General features: G+C 41.5%; 1 protein-coding gene across 10 annotated transcripts in view; it reads right to left on the bottom strand.

Annotated features, from left to right (window-relative positions):
* The window catches only part of NCOA1 (nuclear receptor coactivator 1), a 259,299-nt gene extending 237,009 nt beyond the window's left edge, over nucleotides 1–22,290 (bottom strand). For all 10 annotated transcript variants that reach the window (XM_034766763.1, XM_034766761.1, XM_034766768.1 and 7 more), the window contains exon 1: nucleotides 22,121–22,290. The gene's annotated coding sequence lies outside the window, so the exon portion shown is untranslated. The remainder of the gene's footprint in view (nucleotides 1–22,120) is intronic.
* Between the last annotated feature and the right edge of the window lie 452 nt (nucleotides 22,291–22,742).

Here is a 22,742-nt window from a genome sequence, read left to right as displayed (position 1 = left end):
CACCCTTCTGTACGCATGGCCTGCAGTCCTCATTTTTACACATATAACTTTGCATTTTGACTGAATTAAAAACATTTTCTTTGAATGGGACCAGGTTACCAAACAATTCAGATCTCTCTATACAGTTGTCCTGTCATCATTATTTGCCAATCTGTGTCTCGCCTGCAAATTTTATCAGCAGTGATTTTACATAAGAAATACCCTATACCTCAAACAAAAGTTATGGACCGGATAGCAACGTTCTCTGATCTGTGTTATGGAGGAGGTAAGACTAATCGTCACAATGGTCCCTTCAGGCCTTAAAAATCTAGGACTATTCGTTACCAACCTGTAATGGCTTCACTGACAGAATGGCACTAACAGAATGAAGTCCTTGCATTAAAGGGAGCAGAACAGCTGCAACTGTTGCTGGTTCCCACATAGGGGGAGCACACAGAGAAGCTTCTTGTGCCTTCCATGTCATGGCCCAATGTGTAAGAGCCACACTGAGAATGTGTGTGTCTTGTCTCTCTCTAGTTGCGATTCTTCTAGTGGATAAAAGCCTGTTAGTGCTAAACCCTAATGGAGTTATTCCTTGAGGCCAAGTGAGAGAGCTCTCTCAGCTGCAGTGCTGAAGGTCAAGGGTTCAAATACCTCTGAAGACCAATCCAGGGAGCTGCTTTATATGCACACAAAGCTGCAACAAAAAAGTACTTCTGGGGACCATGCATTCACTTGGTACAGTCTTTTTAACTGTGGTGTTCTCCTGCTTGAGAAGCAAAAATAATCCCATGGCAGCTGTCAAAAGGATAAAGATACCCTGCAGGTACCACTACATGTTGCTACAAGGAATGACACCAGGGCTTTTCCACAAAGAATACAGAGGTGTTTACACAAACTAGAGAAACTTCCAATCCATTTTACATGATACAGGAGACTGCCACACACTAGCTGTTTCCATCTAAAGGCAGGCAGAGCAGAAATAAATATAGGGCAAAGAAAGTTGGCTTGTCATAGCATAGAGTACATATGTTAGAAAAATACTGCAAATATAAGAACATAAGAACGGCCACACTGGGTCAGACTAATGGTCCATCTAGCCCAGTATCCTGTCTTCTGACAGTGGCCAATGCCAGGTGCTTCAGAGGGAATGAACAGAACAATCAAGTGATCCACCCCTGTCATCCTCTCCCAGCTTCTGGCAATCAGAGGCTAGGGACACCCAGAGCACAGGTTGCATCCCTGACCATCTTGGCTAATCAATGGACCTATCCTTCATGAACTTATCTAAAACTTTTTTGAACCCCATTATAGTTTAGGCCTTCAAAACATCCCCTGCCAATGAGTTCCACAGTTTGACTATGTGTTATGTAAAGGAGTACTTCCTTTTGTTTGTTTTAAACCTGCTACCTATTAATTTCATTGGGTGATCACTGGTTCTTGTGTTACGTGAAGAGGTAAATAACATGAATCTTAGGGTCCTGCCAACCTGACTTTTATCTGGACCTGTGGCTACTTATTTTTGAAACGAATGGCCAGTATAAAATAAAAAAATAGTTTAGAGGATTGAAGATGAGACTGTATAGTAAAAGAATTACAAAAGGATTCTCATGTTTGCAGTAATGTTGTAACCAGCAGAGCAGGGATGGGCAAACTTTTTGGCCTGAGGCCCACATCAGGGTTGCGAAACCGTATGGAGGGCCAGGTAGGGAAGGCTGTGCCTCCCCAAACAGCCTGCCGCTGCCCCCTATCTGCCCCCTCCCACTTCCCGCCCCCTGACTGCCCCCCTCAGAACTCCTGACCCATCCAACCCCCCCTCCCTGTCCCCTGACTGCCCCCCCTGGGACCCCTGCCCCTTTTGGAATGTGGCCCTACAAACATGGGCGGAGGACTCAGGAGGAACAGGGGCAGCCGCGCAGCCAGAGAGAAGCGGTGGTTTCCCCTTCAAAGCGTCACTTCCTTCCAGCCGGCTACGCGGCCGCCCAGTGCTCCTCCTGAGTCCTCCGCCCACGTTCCCGCCACCCGCACCGCTCGCCTGCTCCCCTGTCCCCGCAGTGCAGCCCTTCCCTCCCTCCCCCCCCCCCGGGGGGGGCGCTGGTGCTGAGCTGCCCGAGTGCCCGGCCCTGGGTCCCCCTGTTGTTGGGGCGCCCATGCCAGGACATCCTGTGTTCACTTGCAAATCTGCTCCTGAGCTGCACCGCCTGGCTGGAGCCAGCTATGCCGCCGCGCTGCTGGCATGGCGAGCTGAGGCTGCAGGGGAGGGGGAACAACAGGGGAGGGGCCGGGCCGGCCAGGAGCTCAGGGGCCGGGCAGGATGGCCCCGCGGGCCAGATGTGGCCCATGGGCCGTAGTTTGCCCACCTCTGCAGTAGAGAGAGAGAGTGTGAGGGCAGTAACACAATCTGTTCCACCTTCTATTTAGCTGTGACACTGAGTGCATTTCCCAGACCTGAAGAGCAGCTCTGTGTAAGCTCAAAAGCTTGTCTCTCTCACCAACAGAAGCTGGTACAGTAAAAGATATTACCTCACCCACCTTGTCTTTCTAAAAGAATCCATGTCAGATTATAGTTGGCAATACTCTGATGCTTTATTCCAGCCTTTAATTTAATGAACGCACAGGGACAAATAACTACAGTAAGCCTCAAAAGCAAATAAGACCAAATAGCTTGGGTACCTTAAAATGGTTGAATGGTTGAAGCGTGTTTCGACTTGTACTTGTTTTACATCAGCATATCACCGCTGAGTTCAGTGGAGTTACTCCTGACTTACACCACAGGAGACTCAGGGCACCAGATGTCCTTTTCTCTCTTTTTAAGAAGTCAGGAGATACGATCTGGGTTTGTGGCACCCGGATTAAGCAGCAATTAGGCTCTGTTAAACTTTCTGAGATGTAACTTGAACTGGTAGGCAGTTTTAGACTCTCTCGTGGGAAGCCAACCTTTCCAAACAGGAAGATGTGAGGGTTGAGGATAGTCCCTGCAGAGCCTAAATGATGTCAGGGTTGTGGGAGCAGCTTTGCAGCAGCTTAGTTGAGGCCGTGAAGAAAAGAACTGGAGCCTAGGTGATATAAAGCAACATCACAGATCAGGGAATATTGACATCCTGGAACAGAATTCTGGCATGGCTGCCACCCTAAGATATTGTTCTGCGTTCCAAGGCTATTTTATCTGGAAGGTTTAGGCTTCCTCTGAGATTTCCAAACAGAACTAAAATTGGCTACCAATGAGGAACATGTAGTGAAATTGTTTGATCATTTTATGCTGTAATAAAGTCTTTCTAGTAGGAATTAATTTGATTAAGCTAGACTGCAGTGCACTTATGTGATTGTTAAACACAATATTTTATCCTGCTACAAAAGGGTTGTTTATATGCAATGATGGCAATGATTTATGGATTTTATTTTTTATGTGCCTTTGCGACTCAAAATATTTTCATTTTCCTTCAGCAACTGTCAGCAGCAGTAGGTCTATCTTATTAACAGGGTTTCTGCCTCACGTTTCTTCAGATACTTCTATAGTGCTCATCAAAGTGTCTGAGCACCATTAACCGTATGGCATCAGTGCATTGGTTTTTGGCTTCTTTTTTCAGTGACCAGTTTTTAGCCGACAATAAGCAGATTTAAATTCCCAGTTTGAGACTTCTGTACAATTAACAGTTAATAATGCCGGTGGATTTCATCTTGACATTTCTCACATTCCTGAATAGCTTTTCCTTGCATAAGAACATTTTACCCTATTTTAATTGTTTTGTTGTTGCTGCTCTTGAACTGCCTGTATACATTTTTACTGCATCTCTGCAGAATCTTTGTGGCTCCATTAATCTCAAAAAATCTTCAAAACGAAACATGCAACTTTATTTATTTTCTTTTTCCAGAACTGTCACTGTTAAGAGATAAGAGTTTTTAAAGTCTCGTTTCTAATTTATTCCTGCCACTTTCAGAATTTTATTCAAACATCTAAAGAAATGATTTTCTCTTCATTTATTATATTCAGAGCTGTATGGAAATTGCTCTTGAGTGCATAAATCTATGGCTTTACTTGTAATGTTAAAAGATCCATCATATGTCTGATATGCTGTTACTTTGTTATTAAAATTTACTCATTAGTCTACTTTTCACTCTTCACCAATTGGGTTGGGGGTGGTAGGGAGATATTCTATCTCCCCACAGGTAAACTCAGTCCCCTCTCAGCGAACTATTCACTCTTCTAAAAGAACGTGTGTTTCTCCCTAGTGACATTTTGATATGAATTAGAGCATGCAAGAGGGGCAATTTTCCTTTGATTCTGAAATTTATTTTCAACTTCTCAAAATAGATTATAAATGTACATTTGCATGCAGCACACCCACAGCCATGGGTTGTGATGCCGCTATTATATAAGAGCAGGCCTTTCATTCTCTAAAGGAACTCTAGCAGAACAAGGTAAAGGGGGACCAAAAAAACCAACACACTGAAGCTAAAGCTTTCGTTAACCTCACGAGAATTCTTTGAAATCTGCACGGGGAAGCTACGGTTCTTTATTAAAGACACTACCAGAAGTTGACTAACTATTCCCAGCATCACATTGGCTATTGGCAACAGCAAAGGGCTCTCTTAAGCTCAAATATTTAAAGTATAGTAAACCCAGTGAGTGTACATGATGGAAATACATGAAAGAAAGTACAGGAGTTGATTATTAATAACAAAAACTCATTTTTAAAAATAAATGGGAGAAAGTCATTTTAAACAAACTACCCTATAATCATATGAGTCAAAGTTATGGGTTCATCAGCCATGATATTGCTGCCAGTAATTCCAGGTGAAAGTCACCTCTATGCAGAAAGCCTGCACAAATTCTTATGTACCACTTACATTACACTTAAGTGGGACACTAAGTGGTGGACAAGCATTGGCCTTGTTCTGGTCCCCTGCATGGGGAGAATTTCAACCAGAAATAGTGCTAATCCCAGGAAACCTACTGACCGCTATACTTACCTACAGAGCTCCAGCTTTCATCCAGACCACATCACACCATCCACTGTCTACAGCCAACCTCTAAGATACAACCGCATCTGCTCCAATCCCTCAGACAGAGACAAACATCTACAGGATCTCTATCAAGCGTTCTTAAAACTACAAAAAGAACAGGAGTACCTGTGGCACCTTAGAGACTAACAAATTTATTTCAGCATAAGCTTTCGTTGGCTACAGCCCACTTCTTTGGATGCATAGAATGGAACATATATTGAGGAGATATATATACACATACAGAGAGCATGAACAGGTGGGAGTTGTCTTACCAACTCTGAGACGCCAATTAAGTAAGAGGGAAAAAAACTTTTGAAGTGATAATCAAGATAGCCCAGTACAGACAGTTTGATAAGAAGTGTGAGAGTACTTACATGGGGAGATAGATTCAATGTTTGTAATGGCTCAGCCATTCCCAGTCTCTATTTAAGCCTAAATTGATTGTATCTAATTTGCATATCAATTCAAGCTCAGCAGTTTCTCGTTGGAGTCTGTTTTTGAAGCTTTCTTGTTGCAAAATTGCCACCCGCAAGTCTGTCATTGAATGACTAGACAGGTTAAAGTGTTTTACTGGTTTTTGAATATTATGATTCCTGATGTCAGATTTGTGTCCATTAATTCTTTTGCGTAGAGACTGTCCGGTTTGGCTAATGTACATGGCAGAGGGGCATTGCTGGCACATATCACATTACATTAAAACTATAATACCCACCTGCTGAAGTGAAGAAACAGATTGACAGAGCCAGAAGAATACCCAGAAGTCACCTCCTACAGGACAGGCCCAACAAAGAAAGTAACAGAACGCCACTAGCCGTCACCTTCAGCCCCCAACTAAAACCTCTCCAGTGCATCATCAAGGATCTACAACCTATCCTGAAGGACGATCCCTCACTCTCACAGATCTTGGGAGATAGGCCAGCCCTCACTTACAGACAGCCCACCAACCTGAAGCAAATACTCACCAGCAACCACACACCACACAACAAAAACACTAATCCAGGAACCTATCCTTGCAACAAAGCCCGTTGTCAACTCTGTCCACACATCTATTCAAGGGACACCATCATAGGACCTAATCACATCAGCCACGCCATCAGGGGCTCGTTCACCTCTACATCTACCAATGTGATATATGCCATCATGTGCCAGCAATGCCCCTCTGCCATGTACATTGGCCAAATCAGACAGTCTCTACGCAAAAGAATAAATGGACACAAATCAGACGTCAAGAATTATAACATTCAAAAACCGGTCGGAGAACACCTCAAACTCCCTGGTCACTCAATTACAGACCTAAAAGTCGCAATTCTTAAAAAAAAAACACCTTCAAAAACAGACTCCAACAAGAAACTGCAGAACTGGAATTAATTTGCAAACTGGACACCCTTAAATTAGGCTTGAATAAGGACTGGGAGTAGATGGGTCATTACACAAAGTAAAAACTATTTCCCCATGCTAATTTTCCCCCTACTGTTACTCACACCTTCTTATCAACTGTTTGAAATGGGCCATCCTGATTATCACTACAAAAGTTTTTTTTTCTCCTGCTGATAAAAGCCCACCTTAATTGATTAGTCTCGTTAGAGTTGGTATGGCAACACCCATTTTTTCATGCTGTGTGTTTGTGTGTATCTATCTATCTATCTTCTTACTGTATTTTCCACTGCATGCATCTGATGAAGTGGGTGTGACAGTGTACCCCATAAGGCTTTCTGGGGGGGTGCTTATAAATGTATGTATGACAACTGGAATATGTTCTGTGCTGCCTGTGCCATGTAACATATCTCCGTAAAGGTTCTGGTCTACTATATCTATTCATCCTATTTGTACATATATATCATTTTCTACTTGAGGTTAAGAATATGGGCTGTATGCTGGCTTGGTTTCTAAGTAAGCTTTGGGAGGCATTTGGTCAGCTTCTTTAGGAAGGAATTCGCCAGGTTAAGTACCTGATCAGGAAACACTTAGGGAACAATGCATCTTGGAATGCTCCAATCCACATAAGAAAGTCTTCCTGGAGACATGCAAGATACCACGTGGACAATGGCTTCGACCTGTAAAGACTGAGTCATGCAGGGACATGTGACTTGCCCAGGTGACTCTAGAACTCCATCTTGGAGCTGGACTTTGCATAGGAGGGGGGTCTCCACCCACAAAAGAGTCCATTTAAACCCGTGGGAGACCCCTCCATTTGGTCTTCAGCTGGCTAAGGAAGGAGCCTCTCCACCCCCACCCCCACCCCCAGGATACTTGAAGGGAACGAGAACAAAGGACAGTAGCTACAGGGAGTGTGAGTGATTGCTGGACCCAGGCTAAAAGGAGATTAGCCTGTAAAAGGGAGCATTCTGGAACTGGTGAGGAACTTATCTGTATTTAGTTTGATTAGACATAGATTTGTGCATTTTATTTTATTTTACTTGGTGACTTACTTTGTTCTGTCTGTTACTACTTGGAACCACTTAAATCCTACTGTCTGTATTTAATAAAATCACTTTATATTTAGTAATTTACTCAGAGTATGTATTAATACCTGGGGGAGCAAACAGCTGTGCATATCCCTCTATCAGTGTTATAGAGGGCGAACAATTTACGAGTTTGCCCTGCGTAAGCTTTATGCAGGGTAAAACGGATTTTCTGGGTTTAGACCCCACTGGGAGTTGGGTATCTGAGTGCTAAAGACAAGCACACTTCTGTAAGCTGTTTTCAAGTAAACTTGCAGCTTTGGGGCAAGTTATTCAGACCCTGGGTCTGTGTTGGAGCAGACGGGAGTGTCTGGCTCAGCAAGACAGGGTGCTGGAGTCCTGAACTGGCAGGGAAAACAGGAATAGAAGTAGTCTTGGTACATTAGGTGGCAGCTCCCAAGGGGGTTTCTGTGATCCAACCCGTCACAGTGGGCTTTAGACTATGAAAGCTTATGCCCAAATACATTTGTTAGTCTCTAAGGTGCCACAATTACTCCTCGTTCTTATTACGTGTACTGTAAATCCACACCCTGAGATACTAGCACATCAACTCACCTTTCTAACAAGACAAGTGTGCTGCAAGTCCAAGACAGATTTCTGGGCTTGAAGATTTTTCTTGGAAGAAATAGCATAGGCGTGCCTGGTAGGTTTATATCTTCCCCTCTCACTGAGAAGAGGTCTAATGGAAGGAACACTAGTTAAAGATGAGAAAAACTAAAGATCTGCATTCCAAGCCATTAGGTAGTCCATACCCCCTTTAGTTGGGCAAAATTCCAAAACTAAACATGAAGAGAAGAAAATTATTTACCTGTAATTCTTGCATAGTAGTAGATATAAAGAGCATTACTCTGGGATTATTAAATCAACATTCCCAATTGACAGGTGGGCCATAGAATTACAGGAATCACTTACCCACTATGGAGTGAAAACAGCCAGCAAGTGCTTTAACTGACAATTCCTTTTCTACCACACAGAGTACAGTAGCACATAATGATCCCCAACTCTGCAGGAAAGGTGGTTGGAGGAGTGTGTTTATTACAATTTGTACTTGTTTCCTGAACGTGCAGAACTTCTGATAGGTCTTCTCCAAAGGCCAATAGATCCACGCTCTGAGGACAAAAAGCTCCAAGCATGTCTCTAAAAACTATTCACAAAAACTTATCACAAGACCATGAGGGAAATAATAATGGTAATAACTGAAACACACAGTTACTCCTATGAGGTTGAAATTTCCCACTCTTGCTCTCAACCCACAGGTGAATTTTTTTTTTTTTTTCTTTTTTTGTAAGTTTGTGGAAAATCCCTCTAGTCATTTGAGAGTTACTGGAAAGTGAATAAAACCCATTCTTTCAGCAAGAAAACTTTTTTTGCTCACTAATAACTGAAAACAGATGAACAAACCACCACTAAACTAAACAAGTACTACTTCCTGAGGAGTCAACCTTTTGTTAAATTTACCATCCCCCCAAAACCTAACAATCAGAAAGTTACACGCAACAGAAAAACACTTCTGAGCATGCTCATTTGTCATCAGCTTATTTTTATAACAGGCTAGTAGGGCCTCCCGCTCTGTCAGTGCCTGGTATTGCCCATCATGGGCCCAGAAGTTGTTGCTGGAGATAAATTCACAAGTGGGACATTGTAAGTGTCTCACTGGGGGGGGAGAGAGGAACATGGCAAAATCTTCCAGCAGGCACAGATTAAGGGCCTGATCCAATGCACAGTTATTCTTAAACACAGTATTTATGAGCTTATGCACAATAGTAAGCACAACACCTGGCAGTTGCAGCCTTGGGCCTTAAGATTTTATCCTTCTGTTGCTATTGCCATCAACCCAGCTTTACAGAAAAAGGTCACCAGCCAAATGATATTAGTAGCAAAGATGGGACTTCAACCCTCCCTTACTCCAGTAGTTCCTTGTTGTAGCAGTATGCTAACACCTAGAGGCTCCAGCCAAAATCAGAGTCCACTTGAGCTAACCATTAAAAGAGAGTCCCTGCCCCAAAAAGGTTACATTCTAAATAAGCAACACAAAGGACAGGAAAAAGGAAGTATTATTCCAGTTTTACAAATGGAGAATTGAGATAGAGATTAAATGACTTGCCCAAGGTCAAATCATCCTTCCTAATACTTATTTATATTGTGGACGACTTTGTAGTCTTATTACCTGCAGCAACAGTAATTTTCTGCATTGCACTTCTTTTTAAATGGATAGCCTTGACACTAAATTAACTTTGTTCAGTTATCTTTATAGAGACTGCACAGAGAGACAAATATTGTAGAACAATTAACTATGGTAAAACATTGCAAGGAAAAACCAGCCTGGAGATAGGGGAGTTGGGCTATTTTCAGGGTAGTTCATTTGGTTGCCATAGGGGGGTATGGAATATACATACCCTATTTCTGGGGAAATTTTGTTTTCCTTGATCTACATATCATAACAAGTGTACTGGATTTTCATTAGGAATAGAGCCCTGTGTAAATCATGTTATTAAAAAAAGGAAAAAAATATTTTGATTGAACAAAGTTAGGATTCTCCATCAAATCTTTTTTTTTTTTTTTTTTTTTTTAAAAAAAAATAGAGACTTTTTCAAAGGGAAACTTTCGGATGTGAAATTCTCCAAATATGCTGATATTCTGGTCCAGAACTCTTGGACCTTCCCATAACTCCTTAATGTAAGCCCCAGATCCAGTGTCTCGGACTTGCTCCTCTGTATCCAACTCAGCCTCTACACGACGCGTGTAAATCATGATTCCACAGAGGACACAAAAATCATGAAAATGCCCCCAAACTGTGAACATTAGTCAATTTCAAGGATAGAATGAATTTCAGTCCTTGAAATTGAGTAACGTTGGTTGTAAAATTCATTTGTGCAAACTGTGTGAAATTCAATACTTTGCCATTTACTTTTGTGAATATCCAATATTTTGCCAACTGATGTAAGACACTAATCTTCAATGGAAGCTATGTCAATGCCAAGTTTCACCATTCAAATTTGTTTTGGTTTGTTTTAAAGTATAGCCCTCTTCTAAAAAGCTAGATTTTTTTAAAAGATGTATTTATTTAAAGAGAAAAATTACTTCCCTACTCCACTCCCCACATTGAGTCCACTAACTTAAAATATGGCTTAAAGGGATTTTGTTCAGGCTTTCCAAATCAATTCATCTAAGCATGGGGAAAACTACCCCAAAGATGAGCTTTTTGGAAAGTCAGGAGTAACAAGAACATTATACAAGTAATGGATGTAGTTCTACAACATTAAATATAGACGCTGCAACTAACACCACCACTATAGTAACTGGGAGAATGGAACAAAACATATTTTAGAAGCCTGTCAATAATGGTACGACACCAAATTAATTCCCACAACATACTACCGGTATATTATTAATGTGAAAGGTAGAGCTGTACAAATGTAGATGGAAGCAACAGAGAAGGGAAAGGAAATAAGTACCAATTTATATCCTATTAATGTCCACAGGAAGGGCCTTTATAGCAAATACTGCATTATGTGAAGTGTATGGGATCATTAAGTCCAGAAAAGATAAGGATTGATTATTTAAGTGTATGGTTTTCAGTTGTACAATACATCCTCTTTGTTAGCCCAGGAAGTAGAAACTCCTTGAGGACAACAGAATATCCAGCAGACTAAGAAACCACTAATATTTCTAGCATCATTTAGGGTCTTGCTGGATGCTGATTATGATTTTGCTAAAACCAATATACACACAGTTCGTCCTGTGATTTCCACAGAGCAAGTTCTACACAAATAGAGAAGGTTGAAAAGAATCATGGATTAAACATCCCTAACACAGCCAACCTCTCCCAGCCTCAAGTAATGTTTTATATTACGTGCACCAATAGCAAATTAACACAAGCAATTTTGGATCTGGGCAAATATTTGAAAACACAACAGAAATTTATATAGGTTATGTAAAAGGCAATACGAAGAAGTACATTAGGAGCCACAGAAAGACAAGGGAAAGCACGGGTCCATTACTTTATTAAGGCCTCTGACAGTCCCACATTAGAGACACAAGAGGGAGGTGAGGTAATATCTTTTACTGGACCAACTTCTGTTGGTGAGACAGACAAGCTTAAACAGAGCTCTTCTTCAGATCTGGGAAACGTACTCATTGTCAGAGCTAAACACAAAGTAGAACAGATTGTTTATGATAAATACCTAACACTTATTTCAAGGGACTTTTCATGGTGAAGTAGCCCTGTTAACACCCCTCCAGTCATAGAGGGGAAAGGAAAACAATTTGGGGGGGAGGGAGATCTGGGGGTTATATATTGTTGTAAGAAGCCATTGATCTAAAATTTCTATTCAGTCCATGATTTTTAGTATCTAGCAAAGTTATGCATTTAAGCTCCCAGGCTCATCTTCTGAGGGGGTTATTCAAGTTTCCTTTGAGGATGAGGACTGAGAGTCATATAGAGAATGATTGCATTATGAAAAGTGTTCACCGACAGGTGACAGGGTGTTTTTGTCTTTTATCATTTTTCTGTCTGAGTTCATTTGACAGTGCACCGATTGTCTCATTTCATCCACTTAGTAGCTGTTGGGGCTTTTAGTGCACAGTGACGTACACCATATGTTGTAACAGGCACGTGTAGATAAAAGATTCTCGCCTTGTGCCAAAGCTATAAAAGGGGGTGGAGCATAACAGAGGGCGGCCAGTCATGAGAAAGCCCCGGCTTTCCACCCAAGATGTCTGCTGGAACTAACAAGGACTGTACCAGGGAAAGGATTGGGCCCAGACTAGGAAGGAGTCTAGTCTGTGAAAGAAGTTTACTGGAATATCTCTGAGGATGAGATATTACTTGTATTCAGTTTCTTAATGTATTAGGCTTAGACTTGCGTGGTTTTTGCTTTATTTTGCTTGGTGACTTACTTTGTTCTGTCTGTTATTACTTGAAACCACTTAAATCCTACTTTTTATTCTTAATAAAATCACTTTTGTTTATTAATGAACCCAGAGTAAGTGATTAATACCTGGGGAAGCAAACAGCTGTGCATATCTCTCTATCAGTGTTATAAAGGGCGGACAATTTATGAGTTTACCCTGTATAAGATTTATACAGAGTAAAACGGATTTATTTAGGGTTTGTATCCCATTGGGGTCTGGGTGCTGGAGGCAGGTAACCTGCTAAACTGTTTTCAGTTAAGTCTGCAGCTTTGGGTTGTGGCCCAGACCTGAGACTGTATTGCAGCAGGCTAGCATGTCTGGCTCAACAAGGCAGGGTTCTGGAGTCCCAAGCTGGCAGGGAAAACGGGCTCAGAGGTAATCTCAGCACATCAGGTGACAGTCCCAAGGTGATCTCTGTGACCGAACCCCGTCACAGAGGGGGTTCAGGAAAGGTTTCTTTCAGGATATAGTTCCCACTGATTACAGATTGTAATTGTTTGATGATACCCCATATGCTTTCCATGGGAACTAGGATGGCTCACCAATATGCCAACCTCATAATTTTGCTAGATACTAAAAATCATGGACTGAATAGAAACACTAGATGTATGGCTTCTTACAATCTATAACCCACTTAATACCCTACCACCCCAGCATCACCTCTTCCGCCCCCCCACCCCCTTTCCTTCCTATGACTGGAGAGCTGTTAACAGGCAACTTTACCTTTAATTGTCCCTTGAAATGTGTATTTACTTATGCTAAACAATCTATTGCACACTGTATTTAGCTGTGACACTCTGGGTATATCTACACTGCAAGCGTTGGAGTAAATCACAAATTATGAGTCAACAGCATGATGTGGTTGCAAAATAAGGCTAATATCTTTCTGGGCTGTATTAACAGGAGTGTCATATCTAAGACACAGGACGTAACTGTTCCACTCTGCCTCAGCTGGAGTACTGTATCCAGTTTTGAGCTCCATGCTTTAGGAAAGATGTGGATAAATTAGAGAGAATCCAGAAAAGAGCAACAGAAAGGATAAAAGGTTTAGAAAACTTGACCTATGGGGAAAGATTAAGAAAACTGGGCATGTTTAGTTTTGAGAAAAGACAACTGAGGAGGGATCCGATAACAGTTTTCAAATATGTTAAGGGCTGTTATAAAGAGGATAGTGATCCACTATTCTCCATGTCCATTAAAGGTAGGACAAATAGTACTGGGCTTAATCTGCTGCAAGACAGATTTAGGTTAGATATTAAGAATAAATTTCTAACTCGAAGGGTAGTTAAGATCTGGAACAGGCTTCCAAGGGTAGCTGTGGAATCCCCGTCATTGGAGGTTTTTAAGAACAGGTTGGGCAAACACCTGTCACGGATAGCCTACGTGTTACTAGGGGTCTGGATCTGACTTCTCAAAGTCCCTTCCAGCCCTACATTTCTATGATTCTATATTGACTTATAAGCTACAAATGAGCCTCATCTCTAAATAAGGTTGCTGAAACACCTGAAGAGGCTTGCAGTTTTCCCATCTTCTGGAAGTTTCTAGTTACTGACACCAAAAGTAGTATTTTGAAGGAGTAATTTTGTTACATTAGTTCCACATACACTGGCCATCTTAAAATTCTGGACAAATTTTGTAAACTTTAGTGCCTCAAGTTAAGAAATCAAATCCTTATTTAGGCATTTAAGTGGTTTGACTTTCACTGGCACTGAACATCAACAGAAGCTGTGGGTGCTCAACACCTTTCTATGAGCCAGAGCACTTTTACTTTGAGTACCCAATTTTAGGCACCCCCATTGAAAATTCTGGCTTTAAGGCTGCAATTAAATTTAAGAAACAGAACAAAACCCAATAAGTGTAACTAAAACTAACTACTTTAAATGAAAAGGTTCTCCCCCGTAATTCCCATTCCCCCAAGTCTGAAAATTCTGCTAGCATGTTTGTTTTCTCTATCATTTTTTCTGAAGTCCCATGAGTTGTTTCTCCACCCATCTTTGATGTTTTTTTAGTCTTTAATGTGATCTAAGTTGTATAGTCACCTCTGATTCCTATTAATTTAATATGAACATGAAAAAGAAGAGTTGGTCTCTTCAATGCTAACCAAATTATTCTCATTGATTCTGCAGCAGTCCACAGCTCAACAAAGATCAAAGTGTCTTTATCTAGTTAACACTTGAACACTTCTAATAATGTTGCCTTAACAACCTCTCTTGGCAAAACAGTCCAGTCTAATTCCAATTAATCTTGCTGTTAGAAATCCTTCCTTAATATGAATTTTTTCCTACTGATGGCTGACAAAAAATGACATTGTGTCTTCAAACCAGCAATGAACTTATTATTTATTTCAGCAAATGGATGACCAGAAATTCCATTCAGAACAATTTAAGCATTTCAGGCTAGAATGGTCTTCATGTTTAGATCTTTAAAAAAAAATTGGTACACTTTTTCAGAGAAGCTTTAGCCAGAAAGCACAGTACTATCTGAAATATCTTCTGCAGATAAGTACAAGGAAACTCGAGTGCTTTCTTTAGGCATCAGTCCTACAGTAAGAATCTTATACAAAACAAGCCATCATTTCCTTTTGGGGAAAAACTGAAGAGGTTCTAAACTTTCCAAAGCTTTCCTCTTGTGTAAGATGCTGAGTTTCATTCCCACCTGAATTGAGGACTGAAAGGGGAATTAAGAAATTTTTTTTGCCACAGTTTATTAGAAGTCACCACATCTGAAAAATTCAACGAGTTAGGCTTCTGTAAGCACCTCAGAGTGAAATTCATCTATGTGCTGAGGCTAACACATTATATATACACACATCACTTCAGTCATCTTTGGCGGTCTTTGCAATGGCACAAGAGCCTTTTGCTGACCCTTTGCACAAGGGCAAATTTCATCTGAAAGAAAAGTAAGAGCTGACAAGCCTATCAGCTAGATATGGGAAAACCCTGATAACCTCTAACTTTAGCTGACACCAAAGGACACCATCAATGTGGCTAAATGACATTATCAAGTGGAATTTCTTTTTATTCATAATGCAACTTTTCTAGAGTAAATCATAAATACTTCTGATGAGTTTCTCTAACAGGGACATGAGGAGGAGCATGTTCTTCAGTTTTATTCATGCAAAATAAACCAAGTCTGACTCTCCAAACATGATATACATGTATAATTCAGCGTTAAAACACAAAAACCTAATTTTCAAATCCCTCAGTTTCAATAATAGACTCTTTTAAATGTATGAGTGTTAGACAATTCTATACATCTGTGGAAATTCCAAGCAGCAGCAATCTAATGAGGGTCAATAATATAATGGGCCTTCCACAGTCAAGTTATGTACATCACTGCTACTTTTTCCCCCAAATGATTTTTCTCTTCAGAAAGAATATGTACAAAAGACCTTTTGGGATTAAGTTGACCATCCATGTTATTACATTATTTATACAACAGTTTGGCCTCAAATGCAGACTTGTCAGATACTACCCCGCCATCCACAAAGAGAAGCAGCACTTGTCTTCAACAGTGACTGGGAGATTATACTACCAAACTTTACAATACAATATACAGCAGCTCCAAAAGCAGCCAACAGTACAATGTTACTTTTTTCAATCAACATATGGGCAGGAGGTTGCAACCATTTTTCCCACATCAGAACTCTGCTAGCATGATCCATGCCTTCGTCGCTGAGATTATATTACTGAAATGCACTTTATGTGGGACTGCATCTCAAGTCAACTGGGAAACTGAAGCCAGCAAAGAATGTGGCAGCTCACTTATCAAGTAGAGTTTCTCACTCTGAGCAGGTGACTGCAGTGCTCTGGGATCACTACTGTTTGCTAGCTTATGAGTGGAGTTTCGGTTTTGACATATAAAGCTCTGAATGGTTTGGAACTGACGTACTGGAGAGGCACCTCTCTCCCCGTCTGATACTCTCAGAGTAAAAGAAATAGAGCTGGGGCTAGGAACTCTTTGCGCAGGGTCTCTAGTTCCAAATCGCCCAAGTTTGTTGACCTTCTGGGCACCCTGTAAAGCACATCCTTTCCCCAAGCTTCAAGAAGGGAATAGTGGGCTGATGGCATTGCTTTGTGCACTAAGAATAGGGTATTCATAGATGAAGTGGGTTTGGGTTTTATTCCTGGTTTTGGTAGGGCTGCTACATATATTTGTTTTTATTCGGGTGAATAAATACACAACAAAGGCTTAGAGCCCTCAATAGTCACTTTATGTTATGTATAAATCTTAAGGATAATATTAGAAAGCTTTTCTTTAACGTGATCACATTTTTGCTTGTTTTACTTCCAAATACATTTTTCTTTTCATTAAAAAAACCCTTAAAAATAGAAGGGTAGGAGGAGTCTATTTATTGCTCTGTAAAACCCTGATTCCAGATTGATAAGAGATCTGTCCAGAAAATAAGCAGCGTGATACAACAGTGAAGTGAAAACAGTGCACAGAGATGTGGAGCAATAGTAGTATTCAGTACTAAGTGCTATTCTCACCAAATTCTGAGACTTTTTTTTTTTTTAATGGTAAAAACAAATATTCATAGAAATGTCTTTGAACTTAGGGACTAATCAGAAAGCCACAGCTCTTCTTTGCAAAGGGAGTCTGAAACCTGACAAATGAAGTGATATAACGATAATTAGTAATACTTTCCTATTCATTCACTCATTTTACTACTAAAGCTCTCCAAGAGCTTTACAATGGTGGTTACATATTATTATCCTCATTTTACAAATGGAGAAACTGAAGCATAGAGAGGAAAAATGATAAGCAGGGGACTGGACTCAATCACCCAAAAATCTCTTTCAATCCTGTGTTCTTATGGATCACTCAATGCCATGCAGCAAGTCTGTGGCAAGAACAGTATGTAGGGTGCCTTAGTCCATTAGCCACCTATTAACCCACAGACATCCTTCCAGTAACAAAATCAGCCTATGAAGGAGACCCAACAACAGCATCATACTTCTACACAGCATCTATATTCTATTAAAGGATAATATTGTGAATTTTAGTCAAGCAAGGGACATTTCAAGCCAACGTAAAAAATTCTAGAAACTCTAGTTTGCATTCCAACCCTAGTGCAACCTGGTTCTGGACAACAGACTTTATTTTGTAATACTGGCAGTATAACTGCTCACCTTGTGATAATGCCTGCATGATTATTTTCCCTATTGTGGTGGTTTTTTTTTTTTTTTTTTTTAATTGTTTGGCCTATTCTTCATGCATTTTCAACATCTGTGATGGTCTGCATGATGGAAAGAACATTTCCTTTCATATTAAACTGTCCAGAGATGATGATTGTGCAAAGGGTGTATATAATGCCAGTGCTAAGTTAGAAACAGCTGGAAAAGAAAATGAAACAGGTAGAGTTCTGCTATCTCTGCTAGACCAGGGGGATGAGGTGGACGAGGCTTTCTTCCGGCAACTAGCAGAAGTTACTAGATCGCAGGCCCTGGTTCTCATGAGAGACTTTAATCACCCTGCTATCTGCTGGGAGAGCAATACAGCGGTGTCCAGACAATTCAGGAAGTTTTTGGAAAGTGTAGGGGACAATTTCTTGGTGCAAGTGCAGGAGGAACCAACTAGGGGGAGAGCTCTTCTAGACCTGCTGCTCACAAACCGGGAAGAATTAGTAGGGGAAGCAAAAGTGGATGGGAACCTGGGAGGGAGTGACCATAAGATGGTAGAGTACAGGATCCTAACACAAGGAAGAAAGGAGAGCAGCAGAATACGGACCCCAGACTTCAGAAAAGCAGACTTCGACTCCCTCAGGGAACTGATGGGCAGGATCCCCTGGGAGAATAACATGAAGGGGAAAGGAGTCCAGGAGAGCTGACTGTATTTTAAAGAATCCTTATTGAGGTTGCAGGAAAAAAACATCCCAATGTGTAGAAAGAACAGTAAATATGGCAGGCGACCAGCTTGGCTTAACAGTGAAATCCTTGCTGACCTTAAATGCAAAAAAGAAGCTTACAAGAAGTGGAAGACTGGACAAATGATGAGGGAGGAGTATAAAAATATTGCTCAGGCATGCAGGAGTGAAATCATGAAAGCCAAATCACACTTGGAGTTGCAGCTAGCAAGAGACGTTAAGAGTAACAAGAAGGGTTTCTTCAGGTATGTTAGCAACAAGAAGAAAGTCAAGGAAAGTGTGGGCCCCTTACTGAATGAGGGAGGCAACCTAGTAACAGAGGATGTGGAAAAAGCTAATGTACTCAATGATTTTTTTGCCTCTGTCTTCACGAACAAGGTCAGCTCCCAGACTGCTGCACTGGGCAGCACAGTATGGGGAGAAGGTGACCAGCCCTCTGTGGAGAAAGAAGTGGTTCGGGACTATTTAGAAAAACTGGACATGCACAAGTCCATGGGGCCGGATGCACTGCATCCAAGGGTGCTAAAGGAGCTGGCGGATGTGATTGCAGAGCCATTGGCCATTATCTTTGAAAACTCATGGCGATCAGGGAAGGTCCCGGATGACTGGAAAAAGGCTAATGTAGTGCCCATCTTTAAAAAAGGGAAGGAGGAGGATCCGGGGAACTACAGGCCTGTCAGCCTCCCCTCAGTCCCTGGAAAAATCATGGAGCAGGTCCTCAAGGAATCAATTCTGAAGCACTTAGAGGAGAGGAAAGTGATCAGGAACAGTCAGCATGGATTCACCAAGGGCAAGTCATGCCTGACTAATCTAATTGCCTTCTATGAGGAGATAACTGACTCTGTGGATGAGGGGAAAGCAGTGGATGTGTTATTCCTTGACTTTAGCAAAGCTTTTGATACAGTCTCCCACAGTATTCTTGCCAGCAAGTTAAAGAAATATGGGCTGGATGAATGGACTATAAGGTGGATAGGAAGCTGGCTAGATCGTCGGGCTCAACAGGTACTGATCAACGGCTCCATGTCTAGTTGGCAGCCGGTTTCAAGTGGAATGCCCCAGGGGTCAGTCCTGGGGCCGGTTTTGTTCAATATCTTCATTAATGATCTGGAGGATGGCGTGGACTGCACTCTCAGCAAGTTTGCAGATGACACTAAACTGGGAGGAGTGGTAGATACGCTGGAGGGTAGGGATAGGATACAGAGGGACCTAGACAAATTAGACGATTGGGCCAAAAGAAACCTGATGAAGTTCAACAAGGACAAGTGCAGAGTCCTGCACTTAGGATGGAAGAATCCCATGCACTGTTACAGACTAGGGACTGAATGGCTAGGAAGCAGTTCTGCAGAAAAGGACCTACGGGTTACAGTGGATGAGAAGCTGGATATGAGTCAGCAGTGTGCCCTTGTTGCCAAGAAGGCTAACGGCATTTTGGGCTGTATAAGTAGGGGCATTGCCAGCAGATCGAGGGACATGATGATTCCCTTCTATTCGACATTGGTGAGGCCTCATCTGGAGTACTGTGTCCAGTTTTGGGCCCCACACTACAAGAAGGATGTGGAAAAATTGGAAAGAGTCCAGCAGAGGGCAACAAAAATGATTAGGGGACTGGAGCACATGACTTATGAGGAGAGGTTGAGGGAACTGGGATTGTTTAGTCTGCAGAAGAGAAGAATGAGGGGGGATTTGATAGCTGCTTTCAACTACCTGAAAGGGGGTTCCAAAGGAGATGAATCTAGACCAGGGGTAGGCAACCTATGGCACGTGTGCCGAAGGCGGCACGTGAGCTGATTTTCAGTGGGGCTCACATAGCCCGGGTCCTGGCCACCGGTCAGGGGGGCTCTGCATTTTAATTTAATTTTAAATGAAGCTTCTTAAACATTTTAAAAACCTTATTTACTTTATATACAACAATACTTTAGTTATATATCATAGACTTAGAGGAAGAGACCTTCTAAAAACATTAAAATGTATTACTGGCACACAAAACCTTATATTAGAGTGAATAAATGAAGACTCGGCACACCACTTCTGAAAGGTTGCCAACCCCTGATCTAGACTGATCTCAGTGGTACCTGATGACAGAACAAGGAGTAATGGTCTCAAGTTGCAGTTGGAGAGGTTTAGGTTGGATATTAGGAAACACTATTTCACTAGGAGGGTGGTGAAGCACGGGAATGGGTTACCTAGGGAGGTGGTGGAATCTCCTTCCTTAGAGGTTTTTAAGGTCAGGCTTGACAAAGCCCTGGCTGGGATGATTTAGTTGGGAATTGGTCCTGCTTTGAGCAGGGGGTTGGACTAGATGATCTGAGGTCCCTTCCAACCCTGATATTCTATGATTCTATGATCTGGACAGTGTGATGATATTTGACGGTGGCTGCGATGAAAATATTCACGAGATGAGGAAAAATGACCACCACTTTTGGAAGGATGAACAACATCTGTCCAAACCGAGGTCTCAACATGAAACTAAAGGTCAGATTATACCACGCGATTGTACTGAGTACACTACTGTAGAGGGCAGAGACTTGGTTGAAGACAGGAGCTAACAAAAAAACCCTGGAAGTTGCCCATCAGAAATGGCTGAGGAAGATACTACACATTTCATGGAAAGACAAAACAACAAATGAGAGAGTAAGGGAGCTGACAGAGCAGGTTGTATTAGAAAATATCAAAGAAAAAAGCTCAGGCAGTTGAGACACATACACCATATAGAAGATGGGAGATGAACTAAGCAAGCATTGAATTGGGTATCTGGGTAGGAAAGAAATTGATGTAGGCCAAACAAGAACTGGCAGACGACAGTGACAAAGGTTACTGAAGGTGTGGACATTGCTGAGGAAGAAATACCACAATTACCGAGCCACTAATCAATGGAGGAACCGGACCGCCCAATATGTCAATGGCACAGGAGGAACTAAAATCTAAAGTTAGGATGATGGTGTTTATAGCTCCAGGTATTTTCACCATTATGCTCATTTAAGTTTTTCTGTTCTGTGTAGCTCCCACTCTATTAAAGCAATTTTTCTTCAAATTAAAATATAGCTGGTTGCTAGCAAACTATAGAAATGTCCAAGCATTATGTATATCAGCTAGGAAGGGCTACAAGGATACTGACTGGACTGTTCTTCCACCAGAGACTGGATTTAGTCCCTGACATTAAACACACAAGCTTGAGACTTGGGAAACACACTATGGGCTCAAGTCTTCTATAGAGAAGCTCTGAAAGCTGCAGGTCAAACCACAAGAGTAATATTAACTAATTAAAGCCACCATACCGGTCTTGAGTATGTAGCCTATGCGCAAGAACATAAGAATGGCCATACTGGGTCAGAACAAAGGTTCATCTAGCTCAGTATCCTGTCTTCCAACAGTGGCCAATGCCAGATGCCCCAGAGGGAATGAACAGAACTGGTAAGGATCAAGTGATCCATCCCTTGTCATCCATTCCCAGCTTCTTGCAAACAGAGGCTAGGGACACCATCCCTGCCCATCCTGGCTAATAGCCATTGATGGACCTATCCTCCATGAACTTATCTAGTTCTTTTTTGAACCGTTTTGTAGTTTTCACCTACACAATGCTCCACTCTTCAATTGCAGCAACTAGCCATTAAAGCACACCAAGTCAACAGGGTCTAGTTTTGCAGTAATTTTTTCCTTTATGGACTTCTAAGGCAGATTTTTTAACTGCCAATGCACTACAGACTGGCAGCCCGCCTGACCCATGGAAAGCAAACTCTTAGGATGCAGAGGAGAGAGAGAATGCTTTGAGCAGTTCCAATGATTGGTTCCACATTTAGAGATGCCTCAGCAAAAGGCATCTCTGACAGGTTTAAACAATTTTCACCTGAGGTGGAGAAAGAACAAGAAAAAAAAAGAAAAAAACCTGAAAACTTACCTCTACCTTTCCAGAGGTGGAAGATGACTCATGGGAAAAAATGGACTCTTCAGTAAATTAAATAGTAAAACAAAAGAATACTAGAACTTCAGCAAACACAAGCATCGATTGTCCATGGGCAGTCTTCAGATGAACTCTCCCGGCAGGGGACCAGCATCAATTATTGAATTCTGGTGAGAAAAAGGGCAGACAGACATTTTAGTTACATTACTGTCTTCCAATAAGCCAAATGACACAGGATTCAACTTTCAGCATCTTAAGTGAAAAACAGCAGTTAGTTAATTTCAACATTAACTTGTGGCAATATCACATTAAAAGCATTTTGGTCTTATTAATGCTACGTACACCAAGGCAGTTTGTTCTTTGATTGTATTACAAAAAGGATTAATAGGGTAGCAGTTTTTCCAGCCTTTAGTGACTTGGAAAAATCAGCATTTAAAAACCTTATTCCTCAGCAAATCCATTCTAAAGAATGGAAGTTTCACAGTCCAGAAACTCTAGAGCTTTTAACAAACATTAGGTTCAATGTCATTAGCAGATATGCTCATCTTCTGCCTCTTTCCCTCTCTTATACAATTCCTAACACAGAATACCCACAGGAAAAAGCAGCACAGATCCAGAA

The sequence above is a fragment of the Trachemys scripta genome, chromosome 3 (genome assembly GCF_013100865.1).
Source record: "Trachemys scripta elegans isolate TJP31775 chromosome 3, CAS_Tse_1.0, whole genome shotgun sequence".
Lineage (NCBI taxonomy): Eukaryota > Metazoa > Chordata > Testudines > Emydidae > Trachemys > Trachemys scripta.
Note: the sequence above shows the minus strand (reverse complement) of the source record. Positions and strands in the feature narration are given on the sequence as shown.